The sequence below is a fragment of the Dromiciops gliroides genome, chromosome 3 (assembly GCF_019393635.1).
Source record: "Dromiciops gliroides isolate mDroGli1 chromosome 3, mDroGli1.pri, whole genome shotgun sequence".
In the NCBI taxonomy this organism is placed as follows: domain Eukaryota; kingdom Metazoa; phylum Chordata; class Mammalia; order Microbiotheria; family Microbiotheriidae; genus Dromiciops; species Dromiciops gliroides.
The window spans coordinates 508118156-508140601 of NC_057863.1; the positions used below are offsets into that span (position 1 = coordinate 508118156).

The 22446-nt window shown below is 39.0% G+C and overlaps 1 pseudogene; it reads left to right on the forward strand.

The window, feature by feature from the left end:
* The first annotated feature begins 11633 nt into the window (after positions 1 to 11633).
* Positions 11634 to 13901, forward strand: LOC122747855 (annotated as a pseudogene).
* Positions 13902 to 22446: the final 8545 nt, after the last annotated feature.

A 22446-nucleotide genomic window follows, 5' to 3' on the forward strand; every position in this document is an offset into this window, starting at 1 on the left:
AGGCCTCTTTCTCAGACTAATAGAGAACTGAGTCAAAATTATTAAAATAAGATCCATTCTCCAAAATGCTAAATTATCAATAGTTATGAACAGTTTTCAGATGACATAATCAAAAACTATCTATAATCATATTAAAAATGCTCTCACTATTGATTAGAAAGATGCAAGTTAAAACAATTGTGGGGTACTACCCTATACCTACTGGATTAGATAATAAGACAGCAGAGGAAAATGACAAATGTTGTAGGGGATATAGAGAAAATGAGACATTAATATACTCTTGATGGAGTTGTCGATGTACTCAAAAATTCTGTAAAGAAATTTGGAACTATGGCCAAAGGACTATAAAACCATGCATACCCTTTGACCTAGTAATACCACTACTAGGTTGGTATCCAAAAAGGAATTAAAAAAACAAAAATGTTAAAGTACCTGTATATACAAAAATATTTATGACAGCTCTTTTCTGGTGCAAAGAATTTGAAATTGAGGGGATTCCCATTAATTGGAGAATGGTTGAACAAATTGTGGGATGCGATTTTGATGGAACATTATTGTATGATAAGAAATGATGGGTAGGGTACTCTCATAAAAACCTAGAAAGACTTACATAAGCTGATGCAAAGTGAAATGTACTGTACAAAGTGATAGCTATATTGTAAGATGATCAGCTGTGAATGACTTTGCTATTCTCAACAATACAATGATCCAAGACAACTGTGAAGGTCTTTTGAAAAATATTATCCATTTCCAGAGAAAGAAGTGATAGTGTCTGAATAGAGATTGAGGCATAATTTTTCTAGTTTATTTTTCTTGAGTTTTTTGTTTGTTTTCTTTCACAACCTGCTTAATATGTAAATGTTTTGAATGACTACACATGTATAACTTAAATTGAATAGCTTAACTTCTTAGGGGAGGGGGAGGGAGGAAAGAAAGATTTGGAGCACAATAGTGTTTTTGTGTTTTGTTTTGTTTTTTTGTGTTTGTTTTGGGGGCAATAAGGGTTTAAGTGACTTGCCCAGGATCACACAGCTTAGTAAGTGTCAAGTGTCCTGAGGTCAGATTTGAACTCAGGTCCTCCTGAATCCAGGGCCTGTGCTTTATCCACTGCACGACCCAGCTGCACCCTGGAGCACAACGTTTTAAAAATGGATGTTAAAAATTGTTTTTACATGTAATTGGGGATAATTGGGATCATGGTCCTTTGGTGCTTTGAACTGGCAAAGACCCTAGGATTCACCTAGTCACATCTCTTCATTTGATATGTAAGGGATTCTAAAGCTTTCGCAAAGATAATTGACTTGATCAAGATAATAGAGCAGAGATTGAAAGCTGGGGTTTATCTCTGGCTCCAACCCAGTGCTTCTTGTCACCTCTCCACTTTGTTTTCTACACCACCACTATGGCCAGTCTGCTCTCTTATTAGTGAGCTCTTGATAGTGGTACAATCGGGAAATATATGGTTTACAGTCAGAGGAGATGAACTGAAATCCTAGCTTTATTGCTTAAAACTTTGGGCTTAGTCACTTAACTTCCCTGTGTCTGATGTTTGTTAACATCTAGAAAATGAGATTCAATGACCTTTGAAGTCCTGTCAGTTAAGTTCTCAACATGTTCAGTATAGGCAATCCCAACATTATATAACCCATCAACCCTTGTACACCATTCTTCTCTTGGTTAACTGAAAAAATGTTAGTCATTGGTGGGGAGTTGGGAGGGGTGGATGGAATTGGAGATTCAGAGACTCTGTGGATCAAAAGCATAGGTAAGAAGAAAATGAAAAAAAAAAAAAAAAGGATACAGGGCCTTTAGACTCCCAGTGAATCACTTCTTGATTGATCTGATTGATAGATGACATCAATAAAGCTCACTTAATTAAAAGAGGGAGAATATTACCCTGCTCCAAAAAATCTATAATAACTGGAAGAAACAGAATTGTAGGTAGATTATTAGTCTAGCACTGGAAAGAGAGATAAAAATCTGGAGGGAAGACTGAACGCAAAAAAAGAATGAGGTCAGGAAAACAGAGAACAGTCAGGTTGCCAAGCTCAACTTTTGGACCTCCAAGTTTCAGTTTCTTCAGTCAGAAAAAAATCAATTCCAAAGGCCAATTCCATAAGCAAGAAAAGGGGAGGGTTGGAGAATTCAATCACAAGCATGGAGGACACAAGTAGGAATCTTTATTACCTGGCTATTACCTAGTGCTTTCTTTCTCACCAGGAATAGCTATGTGGTACAGTGGATGGACCTTCAAAACCTGAGGTAAGAAGACCTGAATTCAAATTTGGCCTCTGATACTTGATACTTGTTCACATTTATATAGTATCAGTATTGTGACAGGGAACTGTATAATTATCATCTCATTTGAGATAATTTATTATCTCATCCTGGGAGGTAGATTATATTATTATCTCCAGTTTACAAATGAGGAAACTGAAGCAAACAGAAGTTAAGTGACTTGCTCAGGGTCACATAGCTAGTATTTAAGTCCAGATTTTGAAACTCAGGTCTTACTACCCCCTAGCTATGTGACCCTGAGCAAGTCACTTAGCCTTTGTTTGCCCTCAGTTACATCAACCATAAAAGAGGATAATAACATCACTGCTTTCCTTGTTTGTTGTGAGGATGAAATGAGGTATTATTTTTAAAGAGTTTAGTGTGATATTCTGGTTTATGGTAGACACTTAACATATATTCATTTATTGATTGATTGATCAAGGACAATGTCAGTAAGGCTCTAGTTTTTTGTTTATAATTGAAAAGATATATGCTCCATCTAATATTTTGGGGGTGAGGGGTGGTAGTGAAGGTGTGTATTTTCTCTTTTAATTAGCTAGTCCAAGGACAGACAGGAACTTTAGGAAAAGAGATTCCATTAACTCACATTCCCATTCTTTAATTACTCTTACCCTGTGTTTCAGACCATTTGCTTCTTTGTCCTGTGTCCCTGCCACTATATCCTTAAAACATAATTCATAAATGCTTAGATTTTTTTTTCCTTTCTATGAAAGATAATCCTAGTTCCTTTAGTTTTCTTGCAAGGGTCTTGAATTAGAAATATGACCCATTTATATTGCTATGTTTTTATAAGCCTTGCTTGTCCCAACATTCATAAATTCTCAGCACAGTATTTATAAAAGACACTGACCAGAGTTATGAAAACAAGACTATTTCATGACTATTCCCTCCCACTTACATCTTCCCTCCTTCCCCCCTCCATTATTATGCTTGCTTTCAGATAATACTTGGTGGTACCGTATAACTGAGCACCAGTCCTAGAGTCAAGAAGCATAGAGTTCAAATTTGGCCTCAGGACACTTACATATATGACCTTGGGCAAGTCATTTAACCTCCTGTTTGTTGCAGTTTCCTCATCTGTAAAATATGTATAATAATAGTGCCTACCTCCCAGAAATGTTATGAGGATCAAATGAGATATTTCTAAGTGCCTAACACATGATAGATGTAAAGAAATATAACACACATTTATATAGCATGTTAAATTTTTCAAAGAAGTTCTTTAATTTGGTGCTCATAGCAATTAAGTAAGATAAGTGCTTTGAATTTCAATTGTCTTTCGTATGTGAAGATGCTTGTACTGATCAAACCAACATTAGTAAGGTCACATATAGAAAAGGAATAGTTTTGCATTATATTCTTTTTCTTTTTTTCCAGTAGGGTAGATGGATTAATATTGAATTTTCTTTCTTTCATAACAGTTATGACTTCATTAACTGATCAACCAGCATTCATGTAAAAACCTATTCAGTACCAGATATTTGCCTAGTTAGTGGGAATACAAAGAAAAGTTAAATAGTCCATGCTATCAATGGACTTTATATTCTATCAGGGGAGAGAACATCTACAAATATAAGTACATTAAACTGCACAATAAATTCAATTAATTTGGGAGGGTAGATGGTAGCAGCTTTTGGGGAGGACGGGGAGAACGACCTCATGAGGTGTATTTTTAACTTACTTTTAAAGATAATAGAAATATTATAGCTGAGTTAAGTAGGAAGTAAATTGTAGGCATAGTGGAATAGATAAAGCATTCAGGAAACACTTAATGTTGCAAACGGGACTGTAATTAAGCTCATAGAATAAAAGCACAAGCAGATGGGGGCAGCTAGGTGGCACAGTGGATAGAGTGCTGGCCCTGGAGTCAGGAAGACCTGAGTTCAAATTCAGCCTCATACACTTAACACTTACTAGCTGTGTGACCCTTAGCAAGTCACTTAACCCCAATTGCCTCACTAAAAAAATAAAACAAAGTAGTTAGATTAAAAAAAAAAAACACAAGCAGAAAAGAAAAATAATCCTTATCCTCAAAGAGAGTACATTATAACGGGGGAGACATAATACATAAATGGCTATAGAAAAGTAATGTGATGAGGTGAAAAGTAATGAGTGAAGAATGAAGGAGAGGGTATGCCTGACTTGAGGACTTCCTCAAATGAAATTTCCAATGAGCAACTTAACAGTTGGAGGAGGGGACCAGAGAGGTAGAAGGATTGTCCAGGATGAGAAGAGTAAAGGGGAAGGTGAAAAAGCTGCTGAGGCATGGGAGACATAATCTGCAGAATTAGGATCAAGCCAGGAGGGGGGGAGAAGTGAGTGTTGCGTAATTGGACACTTATGCAAGTAGAGGTTCAGAGAAAGAACTCATGAGTTGGAGGATAAGAGCAAAAGGACAAAGGCATCTCTCAGGGTGAGAAGACCACAGAGACTGGAATAGATTATGTAAAAGCACAAAGATGGAAGATAGGATGTCATGTGCCAGGAAGAATGAAGAGGCCAATTATATCTGCCAGACACAAGAATGTCATTCCATAGCTGCAGAATATGTTGTTGTTGTTTTTGTTGTTGTTGAGTCACTTTAGTTGTGTCTGACTCTTTGTGACCCCATTTGGGGTTTTCTTGACAAAGATAATAGAGTGGTTTGTGATTTCCTACTCCAACTCATTTTATAGATGAAGAAACTGAGGCCATCAGGGTTAAGTGTCCAGGGTCATGCAACTAGGAAGTATATGATGCTAGATTTAAACTTAGAAATATGAATTTTCCTTACATTAGACCTGGTACTCTATCCATTGTGCCACTGCCCCAGCTGCAGAGCACAAAGAAGCTAAACAGCCCACATAAAAATTAAACCCTGAAATTTGGTCCCATTAGCACTGCAACCATTTGTCCCATCATTCAACCTATACAACTACACTCATATTTATTAGATCTTTTGAAGTATGATAGGTCAGGATGAGGAAAGCACAGGTATCCATTGCCTAATTCAAGTCTATGTGGTTTATTTTCTGTCTTGATATAGCTTTGTTTGTCAATTTTGCCTAGAAAACCCCCATTTACTTTTTCTGTTCATTTAAAGTTTGGTGTTATCCACCATTTTAATAAATCAAATTTCTTTTCAATATCCAGGTAATAAAATAAATAGTATTAACCATAATTCAGGAATTCATCCTAGGGATTTCCACATTCAAATGATAATGTTCCACAGGTACTTGATTTTTCTGGTGTGGATTTTCCAAAGTTATCAACGCGTACATCACTGTGGTAAAAAAAACTGTGACTCTCTAAAATCAATGATAGTGAAATTTTCCTTCATTTTCCATCTAGCAGGGCTATCATTTTGTAATAAAAGAACATAAAGTTAATCTGACAGGTTTGTGTATAGCTTTTGTGTATTAACTTCATTTCTTTTTCTCTCTTCCTTTGTGTGTGTGTGTGGGTGTGTGTGAGCTGATCAGGTTAACTATTTAGTATCCTGGTACTTTTGATATTATTTTATCAATTTTTTCTTACATTTAATTGCACAGAACAATGGAGTTACTTATTGCAATCAAAAATGAAAAAATGTCTATTATTTCTCAACTGAAAAACCAAAACATATTGAATAAGGAGTGGCAACAATTCCAAGTCCTCTTCCTTTTAGGCCCAGGAGTATTTCCATGGGAAAGGGGGTGAGAGGAGAAGGATATGTCTAGAAACTTCCTTATATACATTCCCTGTATTTCAAAGATTATTGCAAAAGATCAAACCATTCTGGAGAGCAATTTGGAACTATACCCAAAGGGCTATAGAATTGTGAATACCCTTTGATCCAGGTATACAACTGCTAGGTTTATGCAACAAAGACATCCCCCCTAAAGAAAAAGACCAATTTGTACAAAAATATTTATAGCAGTACTTTTTGTGGTGGCTAAGAATTGGAAATCAAAGGAATTCCATCACTTGGGAAATGGATAAACAAGCTGTGTATATGATGGTGATGGAATATTATTGTGCTATAAGAAATGACAAGCAGTAGAGTTTCAGAAAGGCCTGGAAAGATGAACTGATATTAAGAAATTAGTAGAATCAGGAACATTTTGTGACAGAGAAAGCAATATTATTTGATGAAGAACCATGAATTACTTAACTATTCTCAACAATACAATCATCCAAGACAATCTTGAAGGACTATTGATGAAACATACTATCCACCTCAAAAAAAAAAAAAAAGAACTGATATGGAAGGAACCCAGAATAAAACATGCTATTTTCACTTTCTTTCATTTTTACTTTTATTCAAGTTTTCTTGTACAAAGTAACTAGTATGGTAATATTTTAAATAATTTTACATGTATAATCCCATATTTGATTGCTTATTGCATCAGGGAGGCAGGGGAAAGGAGGGATAAAAAATTGGAACTCAAAACTATAAATAAAAATGTTTATTACTTTAAAAAAAAGATATTTCAAGCAGAAAGAGGACCACATCCATAGGCTATTGACATGTCCTTGACATAGCTTACTCCCATGATATGAGGCCTTAAGGATAGCAGATTATCCCCCATCAAACTGTTTGGAGAAATCAGATATAAAACAAAAAACAATAAAAAGGCAGGTATAGGAAAACTTCAGGAGACCTGAATATAACAAATAAGGCCTCAAATCAAAAGGAGTCATGGTACACATGCAAAATGGGAAGGGAAACTGATCACAGATCAATCTTTTCAGGCATACCTGCAACTATACAGTTATTCTCATCCTTATTCAATTGAAGAGACAGCTATGGCATAGAGGATAGAAAGCTCAACTCTAAGTTAAAAAAAAACTTGGGATGAAGTCTTTTTTTCTGATCCCTATTTTCTGTGAGAACTTAGGCAAGTTAGCAACCTTTTTAATATTCAAACATCTAGTTAGAAAAGAAGGTGTCACCCTGCATTAATAGAGGGAGTTTCCCAATCTGATATTCTCTATGTTAAGGAAAGCATAGGGCAAGTCCCTTTCTTCTCCCTATTTCTCATTTGGCTTTTCTATACATTTTTTTTATTTTCCTAAATTCTCCAACTTCATTTCCAAACATATTTGTGTTCAAATATTTGAATGGCTATCTATCTTACAGAAGAGGGATCAAACTTTCTCTTCTAAACCTCACAAGGAAAAATCTAAGCATTCTGCATACTATGAGAGAATTTGATAAATTATTTCAGCCCAGTGTAAGGGAACAAACTAGCAAAATTCTAACAACTTGAATTCCTCCAAAGTAGAATCAACTTCCTTGTGGTGGGTAATACATTTTCCATCACTGAGACCTTGAATCCTGTCCTGGAGGACCACTTATCAGGAATGTCATAGAAAACATTGGTTCAGGTACCTTTTAGTTCAGATGGCCCTGAGTTCCATCTAGCACTATGATTCTATCATTATAAAATATTCTATGATTTCTAGACTGGAGCCTATTCTACCTTCACAATTGTTTAACAACTGATATTGGCTTGGCTTTATGGCATCAAACACAGTCGAAACCCAGTTCTCCATATCAGAATTTCTCATAATAGAAGAGTTTTCATCCTCCTTTTCCAAAGCCTTCATTTCTCTAGATTGAGCATTCCTAATTCTATTAATTAATCCTCATAAGGCATAGCTTCCATTTCTTTCACTATCTTTTTTTTTTTGTGAGGCATTGGGGTTAAGTGACTTGCCCAGGGTCACACAGCTAGTAAGTGTTAATTGTCTGAGGCCAGATTTGAACTCAGGTACTCCTGACTCCAGGGGCTGGTGCTCTATCTACTGTGCCATCTAGCTACCCCCACTATCTTATTTAATGTTCTTGCTTTTAATCTACCTGATAAAATGTCATTCATAAAATATGCTGGCCAAAATTTATTACAATAAACTGAGTTGAGAAGTTTCTTATCCTCCTACACCCAGTTTCCTTTCTTGTAAACTAAGGCTATTACTTTAAATCATTTTAAATTTTCTTTCCAATTCTATATTTTATGTTCCTATGAATTTTCTGGATTGGGACCTTAATTAAACACATAGTTTCATTTGGGGTAATGTGACCCCTATTAATAACCTTAAAGGGGTTTTTTTTGTTGTTGTTTGTTTTCTTTGCTATCATGTTCATTGTTCATTAATAATAACATTCCAGTTTTTTAATACTCCTAAAAAGATAGGATCATACAATAATACAATACAATAATCATGCAATATTAGATTTAGATTTAGATCTAGAAGTGAATTTTGAGGTCAGCTAATCTAATTTAATCCTTTAATAGATGAGGTCAATTTGCTCCTTATGAAGGATGACCTGTTTGCCTGATGAAGCAATCTCATGGAATCCTTTCTCTAACAGATTGTCACCTATGCTATACCTATTTTTCAGTTTCTCCCTGTCAATGAACCACTTCCTTGCTACCTACAAATATATTTATGTTTCCCCTCAAAAAATCCCTCACCTATTTCTTCCATACCTGTTCTCATCCTATAGCTCTTCAGCCCCTTATGGAAAAACTCTAGGAAAAGCTGTCCAGTATAGGTACCTCCACTTTCTCTCCTCTCTCTTCTTAACACATTACAATCCAATTAGTGACTTTATTTTTCTACCAAAACTGCTCTCCCTAAAATGATCACTAGTGTCTTAATTCCCAAATCCATTGCTCTTTTCTAAACCATAATTCTCTTTCTGTAGTCTTTGACACCGTCAAATACCCTTGCTTCATTAATGCTCTTTTTAAGTTTTTGTACACCACTCCCTCTTCTTTCTTCTCTTATCTGACTGCTCCTTCTCAGTCCTCTTTGCTGCATCCTCATCCAGATTATACCCTCTAACCATAAGTATCCCTCAGTATTCTCTCCTGGTCTCTCTTCTTTCCCCTTCCATCCTATGTCACTCAGTTTTCTCATCAGGTCCCATTGGTTTTGTGATCATATCTATGCAAATGATTCTCAAATACACCTATCATAACCTAACCTCTCTCTCTGCTATCTCCAAAGTGACATCCCCAACTGCTTTTCGACATCTCATATTGGATATTCAGTAGACATAAACTTGACATGTCCAAAAATGAACTCCTTTATCTTTCCCCCTAAACTCTCCCACCTCTCCTATCTTCCTTATTATTATTGAAGCAACATTATCTCCCCAGTCCCTGAGGCTAGAAACTTAAGTGGCATACTCAACTCCTAACCCCTTACAACTAATCTATTGCTAAGACAGGAATTCAGTCTTGTTACTTTTTTTTTCTCAAAATACCGAATGATATACTAATATACCAAATTATCAAAAATCATTCTAAATATGTCAGTCTGTCAACAAGAAGTTATTAAACACTTCCTCTTTGGCAGACTTGGTGCTAAATATTGATGATACAAAAAAGGGGGAAAAGATACTGACCTCAAGAATTGTGTAGTCTAATGGGGAAGGCAACCACTAGATAGATACATACAGAATATACACAGTGTAGATAGAAAATAATCCAAGAGGAGAAGGCATAGGTAACTGAGATGAAGCAGGATTTGAACAGAGTCTTGACAAAAAAGCAGAGAAACTAAGAGGTAGAAGTGAGATAGTAAAATAGTTAAAAAATGAGGGACAGTGAAAATACTGCTTTTAGTCCTCCAAATGTTCCTAGTAATAATTTTGTATTACATGAAACTTTCACTCTCTTTTCATCAACCTACAGTCATTTTTTACTTCTTTTATTTGACAGGAAAAGGAAGAGGAACTAATAAATATATGTATGACAATAAACTATTAGAGCTCCAACATTGATCATGTATGCTGATGCAGATCAGGAATCCTATCATTAGAAATCCACCTGGCTCTAAAGAATAGAATCTCTTAAATTTTAAATTTAACTACTTACATTGTAGGAAATAAGGTGCTCAATATAATTTGCTAAACATAAATGAGGAATAAATATTCCACAATATTTCTAATGCATTAAATGGAAAGCTTTTTTCCCGTTAACATCTTCTTTCATTAGTCCAGCTGGCGCCACTTTTAGGTTGATTATGCTAGTCTCTTTTAGACAGGGATAAAAGGGGTAGGGGATAAGGGAAAGGCTACTGTTTCCACTTCTCTTGTTTTCCAGGAAATCTTAAATACAGCACCAAAAAAAAAATTCTGGTGGATTGGAAATCCATTTATCAGAGTTCGGATACAAAGGCAGTGATACTTTTAAGTCACTGGATGATTTTATCTTAATAAAAATATCTCAAGGAAAATTAAAAGAAACATCTAGGTGCTTCACTAGCAACCCTTTTAGAATTAAATTGTAAAAACAATCAACAATACATCTGACCTGTTGAGTTCTCTATATGAAGCAACAAGATCATTCTTAATGTCAGAAAGGCAATCAATGCCAACAGAAATGTGCAAGATTCTCCCAAAGCATTCCTTTTGATTACACCAGAGTATGCAAAAATCTAGCTAGGGGTGAGAAAATCAGGGTTGAGATTCAATAGAATATAATGAATGAGGTTCTATCCCCCTAAATATTAGGATCAAATCCAAGTTCCATGACTGGACTTTCAAAATACTTTCAGATTAAAACGTATTTTGTAGTTTTACAAGTGGAAGCCATGAGATGGGGGACCAACAATTATTAAAATATTGATTGCAAATGACATAATTAGAAACATTTATTAGACACTCAATATGTATAAAACGTCATAGTCAATAATGTGCATACCTTTTTAAAACTTTTTTAAAAAGACAATCCTTCCCCTAAAAGAGTTTACAGTCCAATGTGGAAGGTGCGAGGGAGGCAGGTTTTATAACTGAAAGTCACAGGGATGGTGAATGTATTTGTAAGACAATTGAATGAAATGTCCCTTCCAGATTTAGTAACATTGATTGCTCTGTTCCCAGAGCAAGGATGGGAAGAGGATAAATAGAGGTAAATATGGTGAGATGACATGAAAACTGAAGATGTCTTTAGAGTAACCGAATTGTAGGTCTGAGTTAGGATTCTTGCAGTAAATATTCACCTATTAGAACACCAGGGGAGTAGACAGAGTTGGTATGCCAGTTGGAAGTAGAGGCCAGAGTTCAGGTTAATGATGAAGATGACCAAAGGTTCAAAATATGGGTCTAGGTTAGGCTACTTAAAATAAATAGACACCAATCATAAGGTCAGTGGCTAAGACCCTGAGCTCCCGGCAGTGCCGCCGGGTGGAGAGGCTAAGGATACAGTGAACCAGCCCGGGGACCCTGCCGCGGGCTCGGCCATCCAGCTGGCCCGACTGGCCTGCTGTGTGGGGGCCAGACTCCATCTAGGACCAGCCGCATACTTCCTGCATGCACGGGATCGACCCCTGCCACCCACTAAAATGAATGTGTTTTTGCAGGATGAGGTGTGATCCTTGCCCTCCACATTACCCAGTTCACATGTATGCCAGTGGTCCCAATTAATGGATTCTGACATGGATTATGAGAGGCCAAACATAGACCCCACAAAGTGTGTCCTGGTCAGGGACAATGCTGTCAGCAAAACCAGGCTCATCTGTGCCTGAGCCTACAATGCCACCCTCACCCAGTACCAGCTGTTTGCCACCCATGTGCCCACCAGTCTGGGTCATTGACCAGATACTGGGTGTGCCAGAAGGTGCTGGAATGTTCTCAAGATGTAGAAGATGATGCCAGTGTGGTCCTTTCATCTCTGGGACACCTTTGGAGACCACCACAAAGAAACAGTGCTTTGCTTTCGGAAGGTAGGGACCAGCCCCTGGCTGCCTGCATGGAGCCAGATCTGATGTTGTGGTGTCTTTGCTTCTCCATTGCTAATCCCCAGTTCTTCCCTGCACCATGTCAAGAATGTGGTACCCAGAAATTAAGCACTCTTGTCCAAGGGCTCCTGTTATCCTAGTGGGTTGCCAGCTGGACCTATGCTATGCTGACTTGGTCAATAGGGCCAGGTGCCCTTTGGCCAGGCCTATCAAGCCAAATGAAATCCTGCCTCCTGAGAAGGGCCAGGAGGTGGCCAAGGAGCTGGGGCATCCCATACTATGAGACCATTTTGGTGGCACAATTTGGCATCAAAGATTTCTTTGACAATGCCATCCGGGCAGCCCTCATTTCCCGCCGTCACTTGTAGTTCTGGAAGTATCACTTGAGAAATGTCCAGCGCCCCCTGCTACAGGCTCTGTTCCTCCCTCCCAAGCCTCTGCCCCCCATCATGGTGGTTCTAGATCCTCCTTCCACAACTGAGGAGTGTCCTGCCCACTGCCGGGAGGACCCTCTCTGTGAGGACATCATTCTGGTGTTGCAAGAGCGGGTGTGCATTTTTGCCCACAAGATCTACCTCTCCACCTCTTCCTCCAAATTCTATGACCTGTTCTTCATGGACCCGAGTAAAGGAGAGTTGGGCGGTCCCTCTGGATCAGGGGGCCCCTGCATAGAGAAGTCCCAAGGCCACTCTGACCACCACCACCCCCATCATCACCACCACCATGGATGGGACTTCCTGCTGCAGGCAGTCAGCTTTGATGTGTGCGAGAGCACAGATGAGGAAGGGGGTCCTGGCCCAGCCGGCCACTGAGCTTCCACTAGTGATGGAATCCTTCAGGGCTACAGGGTTGGCTACTTGTTTGTTCATGGCCGGGTACTCTCATCCTGTAGTCGTGCATTTGTGAGCATTCAGGAAGAGATGGTGGAAGACCCCCTCACCTGATGGGGGTGGTGAAAATGGATGCTTATATTCAGCCTGGACCCTTCTGAGCTGTGTTCAAGTATTTGTATACTGAGGAATTAGACGAGAATGAAGGGATCTCATGCACATTGCCCATATCACTGAACTGCTGGAAGTGTTTGATCTGTGCATGATGGTTGGCAACATCCTCAACCATGAGGCCTTCATGAATCAAGAGATCACTAAGGCCTTCCATATCTGTAGGACCAACCAGGTCAAGGAGTGTCTGGCTAAAGGCACATTTTCAGACGTGATCTTCATCCTAGAAGATGGGACCATTAGTGCCCACAAGCCTCTGGTGATCTCCAGCTGCGACTGGATGGCTGCCATGTTTGAGGGGCCGTTTGTGGAAAGCTTAACCATGGAGGTTGTGTTTCCTTACACCAGCAAGAGCTGTATGAGAGCTGTGATGAAATACCTCTACACAGGCATATTCAGTGCTGTTCCTGACCTGGACGACCTGAAGCTCATCATCCTTGTTAACTGGCTGAGCTTGCCTCATCTGGTCACACTCACAGAAATGTACACAGTGACGGGACTGATGGAAGCCACGCAGATGATGGTAGATATAAATGGAGATGTCCTTGTTTTACTGGAGCTGGCTTAGCTCCATTGTGCATACCAGTTGTCTGACTGGTGTCTCCACCATATCTGCACCAAATACAACAATGTCTGCTGGAAGTTTCCCCAGGATATGAAGGCCATGTCTCCAGAAAACCAGGAGTATTTTATGAAGCACTGGTGGCCACCTGTCTGGTACCTAAAAGAGGAAGATCATTACCAGCGAGCCCGGAAAGAGCGAGAAGAGGACTACCTCCAATTGAAGTGGCAGCCTAAAAGGAGATGGCTCCTCTGGAATGGACCCTCCTCTCCTTCCTTCTCTGCAGCCCCTCTTCATCTCCCTCCTCCTCCTCTGCTATATTTTGAGATCCACCTCAGCCCTCCCAGCATGGTTCCACTGCTATCTTCTCTTAGCCACCTGCTCCAGGGCCCCCTCAGTCCTCTTTTATCTGCCATTTCATCCCTCCCAGGGAAAAAGAGGACCTAATCAACTAGGCCCATGAGGGTGGAGCAGATATACCAGACAAACATCTCAGTGGAAGAAAGACCAGGCTCTGGTGAGAGCAGTGGGGACTAGCTGAGAATTGGGAAAGAGCCAGAACTTTCCATGACTCCCCAAATGAGGCATCAGGGAGAGCCAGTGCCTCTGTTGTCCATCTTATTTCTTCCGTTTGGAATTTGGTGAGCCCTAGGCATGGCTTGGAGATCCACAAGCCAAGTGAATCTAAGACATCTAGGTTATTGGCAGTTGTGATTTTTGTAGAGGGGTTTAATTTTTGGACTGTGGGAGAGGGGTCCCAAAATTCCCTTGGTGAGGAGAGAACAAATACATTGGGGGAAATATCACTTGGGCAAAGTTCAAGTGCTGCTTCCCCTCTCTTCCCCCCTCCCTCACCTTATTTGTAAAAGCCAGTGTAGAGCTGCTCATCTTGGAAAGTGTCTATGAGAGGAAGATGGTGGGAGGGCTAAGAAAGCCTTCTTCCTACCCATCACCCAGGCACTTTAGATGTGGCTTTGTAGACCTGGAAAGTCCCTGGAATTTGAATAGAGCTATACCTGTTCAGAGCTCCCTAGGCTAGAAATGATGGTGCCAGTGAGAAATTCCTCCCTGCTTACCTTCTTCCGCAAGGCCTAGAGAAAACTTACTCACTGGACAGAAACCAACAGGAAGAGGTAGAAGTTAGTAGGAAAGCAAGGAAGGTAGAAGGGAATGAAATTCGATGTTCAACAATTACCAATTCGTAGGACTTAGAATCAGAAAGAGCCATAGAGATGATCCAGTCCAACTAGAAACAGGTCTAGGGAGTTTAGGTGACTTACCTAAGGTCACATAGGTAGTTTTGTGGTAGAGCTAGGATTCAAACCCAGGTACTTTGACCACTATATCATAATCTTCCTCTGCTCTTCCCATCCTCTGAAAAGAGCTTGGCTTTTGGAGGGAGGAGGGAGGAGATGGAGAGGTTACAAGGGGAGGGAGAAATAGTCAAATCCCCCCACCCCATCAAATCCTCCCACAAACTCTACAGAATGAAAAGCAGAAAAAGATACTTTATATTAAGCCTAACAAAAGCCTTGTAGGCAAAGAGAGAAGGTTGCTGTGGATGAAGGAAGGGATTAATTGGGTTGTGAGAACTGCTCTGCAAGCCCAGTCGAAAGGGAGTCCCTCTGTTTTCTAACTTTATGGAGCCCTGGAGTCACTGACTGGGGTGGTTCAGATGGGCTGGATGTAATCCTTGACCCCTTGAAGCCTAGCGATTGACACTTCTGCCCACAATGGCTTCTGTATCCTCCCAGTATGAGGTTGTCCCTTCTTTGAAAGTGAAAGTCACCTACTTGGTCTTTACTGGGTGGTATTGCAGGGTGTTTTGTGTTGTGTGTGTGTGTGTGTGTGTGTGTGTGTGTGTGTGTGTGTGGAGGGGGGTAGTGTTAAATCAAGAGGAGTTGGGGAACTTTAAATTCTTTTAAATTTATGGCATCCTTTACCCCACCCTGAAATTTGGGAGAGTGGCAAAGGGACAGTGTCAGTGTCAGGGCAGGAGGCCTTCATATTCGAGAACAAAGGGCAAGGCTATGGTTCTAGGAGGGGAAGGACGGTGATAACAGCACCTGCAGCCCCCATGATGCAAAAAGGAGGGCAGGCAAAGCCCCTTTCTCAATACTCCTTCCTCTGACCCCTTTCCTTAGTAGACCTTCTTTTGGCTAATCTTTTTGGTAGCTCTAAGGTCCAAAATGGGGACCTGGGAAATAGGTGGTAACCCTTCAGAGACTGACTACCTCTTGTGGGCAGTTATGGAAGGGGTCTGCCTAGCAATCTGATGTATTAGTCTAGTTCTTGGGTTCCACAGGGATGGTGGGGAACAGGAAGCTTTGGGATGTCAGACTTGGGCCTAGTCTGGAAAAATGCTAAGAATTCTAGATGACCAGCTTGCTTGGCTTATTGTAGATCAAGCCTTGTTCCAAATTAAACTGTGGGGACCACTAGAGCTCTGTTTCCATGTATACTATCTACCCCGGGGCACATTTCCCAATCTTACTGGTCGTCCTTGGCTGACTGTGCTGCCCACTGGTGGCCCTACTCTTCCCCAAGTATGCCCCAAGCATGTGAGAATAAGGCTGGTGCTATGTTGACAAATGCTGCTTTACCCTTGGTTTCTCCCTTAAAAGACAAAACATGCCAAGTATGGGTAGTCACAAACCTCCCTCCACAGGGGCAGAGTAGAAACTTATCTTTGCAGGGCCTTTTCCAAGCCCACAGACTCCCATGGCAGAAAGGGAGGGGTAGAGTTGGATGGAGACTTGCCCAACAAAAGATGAAAAGGTTGGGGGCTCTGGAAGTCCTCCTTGTGTCAGGGAGGTTTCCAGAGAGCTTTCAGGTCTGTGTTCAGAGTAAGAGGGTAGGAGGTCAGTTGAGGGAGAAAAGGGAGAGAGATACAGTGATTGGAGCTGAATAATTTGAGTTACCTGATTGCAAAAAAATTCCTTCTTCCTTTTCAAAGGCTCGTTTCCTAGTTAGGTCTGGACATCGCTTTGGAAGAAGAGAGACAAAATGGAAACAAACATAATAGCCAGTGAAGGACAGTTACTCCCTCAGGGATCCTTCTCCCCTTCTCCTGTGTTGTGCCCTCAGAGCCAATTTCTATCACCCTCTGGTCCAGTTTGTGGTCTGGGGGCCAACCTAGCTGAACCAGCCCTTAGAGAGTGAACAAACTTTGACCCCTTGCAGCAAAGCAGATATGCCTCTCTGCTGGGGGAAGAGATAGAGACATTGCCCTCATATCTCCTCAGGCATTGAGATGAATTCCAAGAGCTGGTGAGAGTTAATGTAACTCACCCATGCAGGGCATGGCTGACTGAATTACAGAGGGAAAGGAGAAATAATGATACTTGCTGGGAGGTGGGAGGGAAGGAGGAGAAAAAAAAACAACCCTTTTTTTATACAAGGTTTCATGTTTAATTTTATCATAAATTCATAAATACATAATTATTTTATACACAAAAAACTAAGTGAGAGAGATAGAAGGAAAAAATGGGAAAAGAAATGAGAGAAATGAGAGTTACACTATAAAAAGAAGCACAAAAATTGACTGAGGAAAACAATTCCTTGAAAAATACAATTGGCCAAATGAAAGAAAAACTGGCCAAATGGAAGAAAAATTGTCCAAATGGAAAAAGAGGTGCAAAAGCTTACTGAGGAAATTAATGCCTTAAAAATTAAAAATGGGCAGTGGAATCTAATAATGACATGAGACACCAAGAATCTGTCAAGCAGAATCAAACGAATGAAAAAAAATAGAAGAAAATGTGAAATACCTCATTGGAAAAACAACTGACACGGAAAATAGATCCGGGAAAGATAATCTAAGAATTATTGGGCTACCTGAAAGCCATGATCAAGAAAAGAGTCTAGAGTGCAGCTAGATGGTGCAGTGGATAAAGCACTGGCCCTGGATTCAGGAGATCCTGAGTTCAAATCTGACCTCAGACACTTGACACTTACTAGTTGTGTGACCCTGGGCAAGTCACTTAATCCTCATTGACACACTCAAAAAAAAAAAAAAGAAAGAAAAGAAAAGAAAAGTCTAGACACCATATTCCAGAAAATTATCAAGGAAAACTGCCCTGAAATTGTAGATTCAGAGGATAAAATTGGAATTGAAAGAATCCACCAATCACCTCCTGAAAGAGACCCCCAAAAGAAAACTTCAAGGAATATTGTAGCCAAACTCCAGAAATATCAGGTGAAGGGGAAAATACTACCAGCAGTCAGAAAGAAACCATTTAAATATCATGGAGACACAGTCAGGATTACATAGGACCTGTCAGCTTCATCATCAAAGGACTGCAGGGCTTGGAATATGATATTCCAGAAGGAAAAGGGGCTTGGATTACAACCAATAATCAACTACCTAGCAAAACTGTGTATTCTCTGCCAGAGGAAAATGTGGATGTCCAATGAAATAGGGGACTTCCAAGGTTTCCTGAAAAAAAGACTGAAACTGAACAAAAAATTTGATCTCCAAATACAAGACTCAAGAAAAGTATAAAGAGGTAAACAAGGTGGAGTGGCGATGGGAAACTTGTTCAATGAGGTTGGACTGCCTACATCATTATGAGGTAGGATAAAACTTTTAACTCTTTGGATCTGTATTTCAATTAAGTTACTGTTAATAAATTGACTTTGATGTGAAGATATAAAGAAACTTAAGGGTCAGAATAAAAGGAGACTAGGGGGAGGACAGGAAGGGGGAGGTGGAATGAGGTTAATTACATCATATAAAGAGGCACAAAAAAGAAACCATTTCAACAGAGGGAAAGAAAGGAGGGGTGAGCATTGTTTCAACCTTACTCTCATCAGATTTGGTTCAGGGAGGGAATACCATACAGTTTTGTTCATAGGGTTCCTGAGTTTGTCTTGGCAGGTAGACTCCCAAGTATTTATATTGTCTATAGTTACTTTAAATAGTATTTTTCTTTCTATCTCTTTCTGCTGAGATTTGTTGGTCATGTATAGAAATGCTTATGATTTATGTGGGTTTATTTTATATCCTACAACTTTGCTAAAGTTGTTAATTGTTTAAATTATTTTTGGTTGATTCTCTAAGATTCTCTAAGTATACCATCATATCATGTGCAACAAGTGATAGTTTTGTTTCCTCCTTGCGTATTCTAGTTCCTTTAATTCATTTTTCTTCTCTTATTGCTAAAATTAATGTTTCTAGATGTAAAAAATGAAAGCTTTTAACTAACATTTAAAAGAGTTGGTTAACCATAACTGAAGGATGCCAGTTTTTGAAGGACTGCTGTTTCGGGGAGGAGACCGTGACGAACAGCCGTGCGCCTGCTGATACCAAGCACTCCACTTCTGGGGTGTGAGCTTAAAGGCAAGGAGAGAACAGAAGTGGTCTCTCTCTCTCTCTCTCGCTCTCTTGTTCTCACTCTGCACACACACGCTGACTCAGGTTTGATGGCGGTGTGGTCTGGTGATCAGCCTGGTCCTCCATAACAGCATGTGCTTGACACAGTTCTCAGCCTCAGAGGTGGCTTTGGGATTTGGTGAGTTTTGTAAGGAATATAGAATAAGCTTAGATCTAAGAATATTTATTTGTACTTATACTTTCCTATTTCTCTAATCGGCATCACCTTGTTTGTTGGCTAATTATTTCCCAAAAATAAAAGCTAAGTAATCCATCTCTAACTAAAACTCAGAGGCTTCTTTCTCTTACTAGTCTGGGAGATATATAAGGGAAAGGCTAAAGGGGAGTTTAATGCTCTTATATCCAATTTTAAATCTCACCTAGTACAGTATTAAAAAATACAGGGGGCAGATAGGTGGTGCAGTGGATAAAGCACTTGCTCTGGATTCAGGAGGACCTGAGTTCAAATCTGACCTCAGACACTTGACCCTTACTAGCTGTGTGACCCTGGGCAAGTCACTTAACCTTCATTGCCCTGCAAAAAAACAAAAACAAAACAAAACAAAAAATACAGGTTATAATGGACATCCCTGTTTCACCCCTGATCTTATTGGGAATGCCTCTCATTTATCCCCATTATAGATAATCTTTGCTGGTGGTTTTAGGTAGATACTGCTTTTTATTTTAAGGAAATCTCCACTTATTCCTATGCTCTCTAGTTTTTTGTTTTTTGTTTTGTTTTGTTTTGTTTTTTGCTATGAATTAGTGCTGCATTTTGTCAAAAGCTTTCTCTGCATCTTTTGAGATAATCATATGATTTTGGTTAGTTTTATTACTGATGTGGTTGAATATTTTGATGGTTTTCCTAATGTTGAACCAGCCCTGCATTCCTGGTATAAATTCCACCTGGTCATAGTGTATCATCCTGGTGATGAATTGCTATAATCTCCTTGCTCATATTTTATTCAAGGATTTAGCATCATTATTCATTAAGGAAATTGGTCTATAATTTTCTTTTGAGCCTTCTTTGATTTCTCCACCATGACTTTATTTCTTCAGTTTGTGTGTGTGTGTGTGTGTGTGTGTGTGTGTGTGTGTGTGTGTGTGTTCTCTTCCCCTATTAGATTGTAATCTCTTTGGAGGCAGCACTATCCCTGGTACTTAGAATAGTACCTGGCTCATAGTAGGCACTTATTGTTTATTGATTTTTGACTATTACCTAAGGTCACATACCCCTAGCCTAAAATTATTTCCACTATATTCCCTGTCTTGAGCATTGTTATAAGATAAATCAGAGGATTTTTTTTATTCATGATAACAACAGATAAATGCAGTCAAACACAGTCACTACCAGTTAGCAACCAGACAACTCCATCAAAACAACCATGTGTGCATTAAGCCACATCCCTAAATAAGAAGTAATGTTGTCAAAGATTTCCTTTGTGTTTACCTGTTCTCTTCCACAGCTTTGAAATTCCTTATTTGACACTTTATCTTTGACTTCAAAAATACCCTGCCAACTTTCAATGTAAGCCAAGAATTGATTTTTTCATTTTGGTCCTTGATTGACTGAGCTGATTTTATTTACACAGTCTAAAAGGTACTTTTTGGCATCTATCTAGGCATTCACTGACATCATCTAAGCTTTTTAGAAAAACAACATTTTTTGTATTCCTAGGTCTACCTTGTCATTCATCCCTCAATCTAATTTTTCATTCAGTTTTACAGAGTACCTACTGTATACAAAGTACTATTTTTAGCATTTAATGTTTCCCTATTGTAATTTTTCCATTTATTTACTTTTTTTCTATTTCAAATACATATTTTAGAATGTTAGATTTGGAAGATGCCTTAGAAGTCATCTACCCTAACCTATAAAATATCCCTGATTGCTGGCCATGCATCTTTTGTTCCATTGCCTCCCTTAATTGATAGCTTACTCTCAAATGAAGGATTGGATTCCCATTACTGACAGATCTAATTGTTAGATAATAAAAATCTGCTCCAATCCATTACTCTGAGTTTTCATTTCTGAATCAATTCAAAACAAATATATTCTCTCTCTGGTATAACACCCCTTCAAACATTCAATAGCCAGAAAATAGTTGTTACTATATAGTCTTCATCATTCTAAGCTATATATTCTTGTAGTCACCTCTCTAGATTAAATATCTTTAGTTTCTTCCATCTTATATATAATGATTTTGATAAGCTTCATCTTCCTGCTTCCTCTTCTCTCAATGCATTAAAAGATATTAATACAGAAATATTCGAATGGGTCTATAATATCATCAGAATGGGAGGCAGTCCTCTCTCTGATGATACAAATTGCAGTACATCTAGTATAACTCAGAACTCACAATCAAACACACACTGTGCTACCAATGTAATCTGAGCAGTATGAGATAATTTGGACACTGTTCTTGAAATGATATAGTCAAAGATAGTATTAGCTTTTTTCATAGGATCATCACTCTGTCATCTTTGCTTTTATTCTGATTTTCAAAGGACATTAACATTTTCCTGATTTTTGCATCCATTGGCCATTCTGAGAATACTCTCTATTCTACTATTTGAATAACTAACAATACTTCATTAACAGAAAACAAAGGTAAAAATCCCTTTGGTACATACATATATACACATTGATTTTGGTACTGGATTCAAGTAATTTTATCAATATGACTCAATGAAATGTACTGATATAGACCTTATAGAAGAGGAGGAGGAGGAATAAAAGAAGAAAGACGAGGAAAGTAAGATTAAGTGGGAGGAAGAGGAAGAAAAGAAAAAGAAAAAAAACAAGAAAGTTCATTTGATCTTCAAAACAACCCTTGGAGGTAAATGCTATGATTATCTCCATATTATAGATGAGAGAACAGAGGCTGACAAAGGTTAGTCAAATGACTGGCCCTGGGTCAAATGCTTGCAAGTAAAGGAATTGCAGGAAGGGTTTAATACATGGAAATAGAAGTTAACAGTCTGGAGAGCAGTTACATCTGTTCTTGAATAGTCTGCTTCCTCAAGTCAATCTCTAAACTCAGATACAAATACTAGATACAGGAGTTTGCATAATATGTCAGTGAACAGTTCAGGGTCAAAGTCCTGTATTTGGGTTTGTGTCTGAGAGTGTCTTGCCAAAATACTATGTGCACATGGAATTTGCCTCAGAGTAATCTTGGTCCAAATACCATCTTGGATATACACCTGTTAAATGTTTTATCTGCTCTGGAGTCAGGTACCCAAAATATTCATAAGGCTTTGAAGATAGCTGGAGATCCAGGGAAATTGTAGTCACTTATGGCCTGTACCTAATACCTACCACAAAAAATTGATCATGCCCTTATTTGAATTTTATTTAAAGTCTACTCTAAGCTTAGGAGTGCTCAAATCAGATTCTGGAGTGGTAGAACCAACAACATTTTGAGATGCAAAATTGTCCAATCTAAAAGAAAAAACACTGAGGCAGACCTCCAAATTAATAACACTTTATTAAA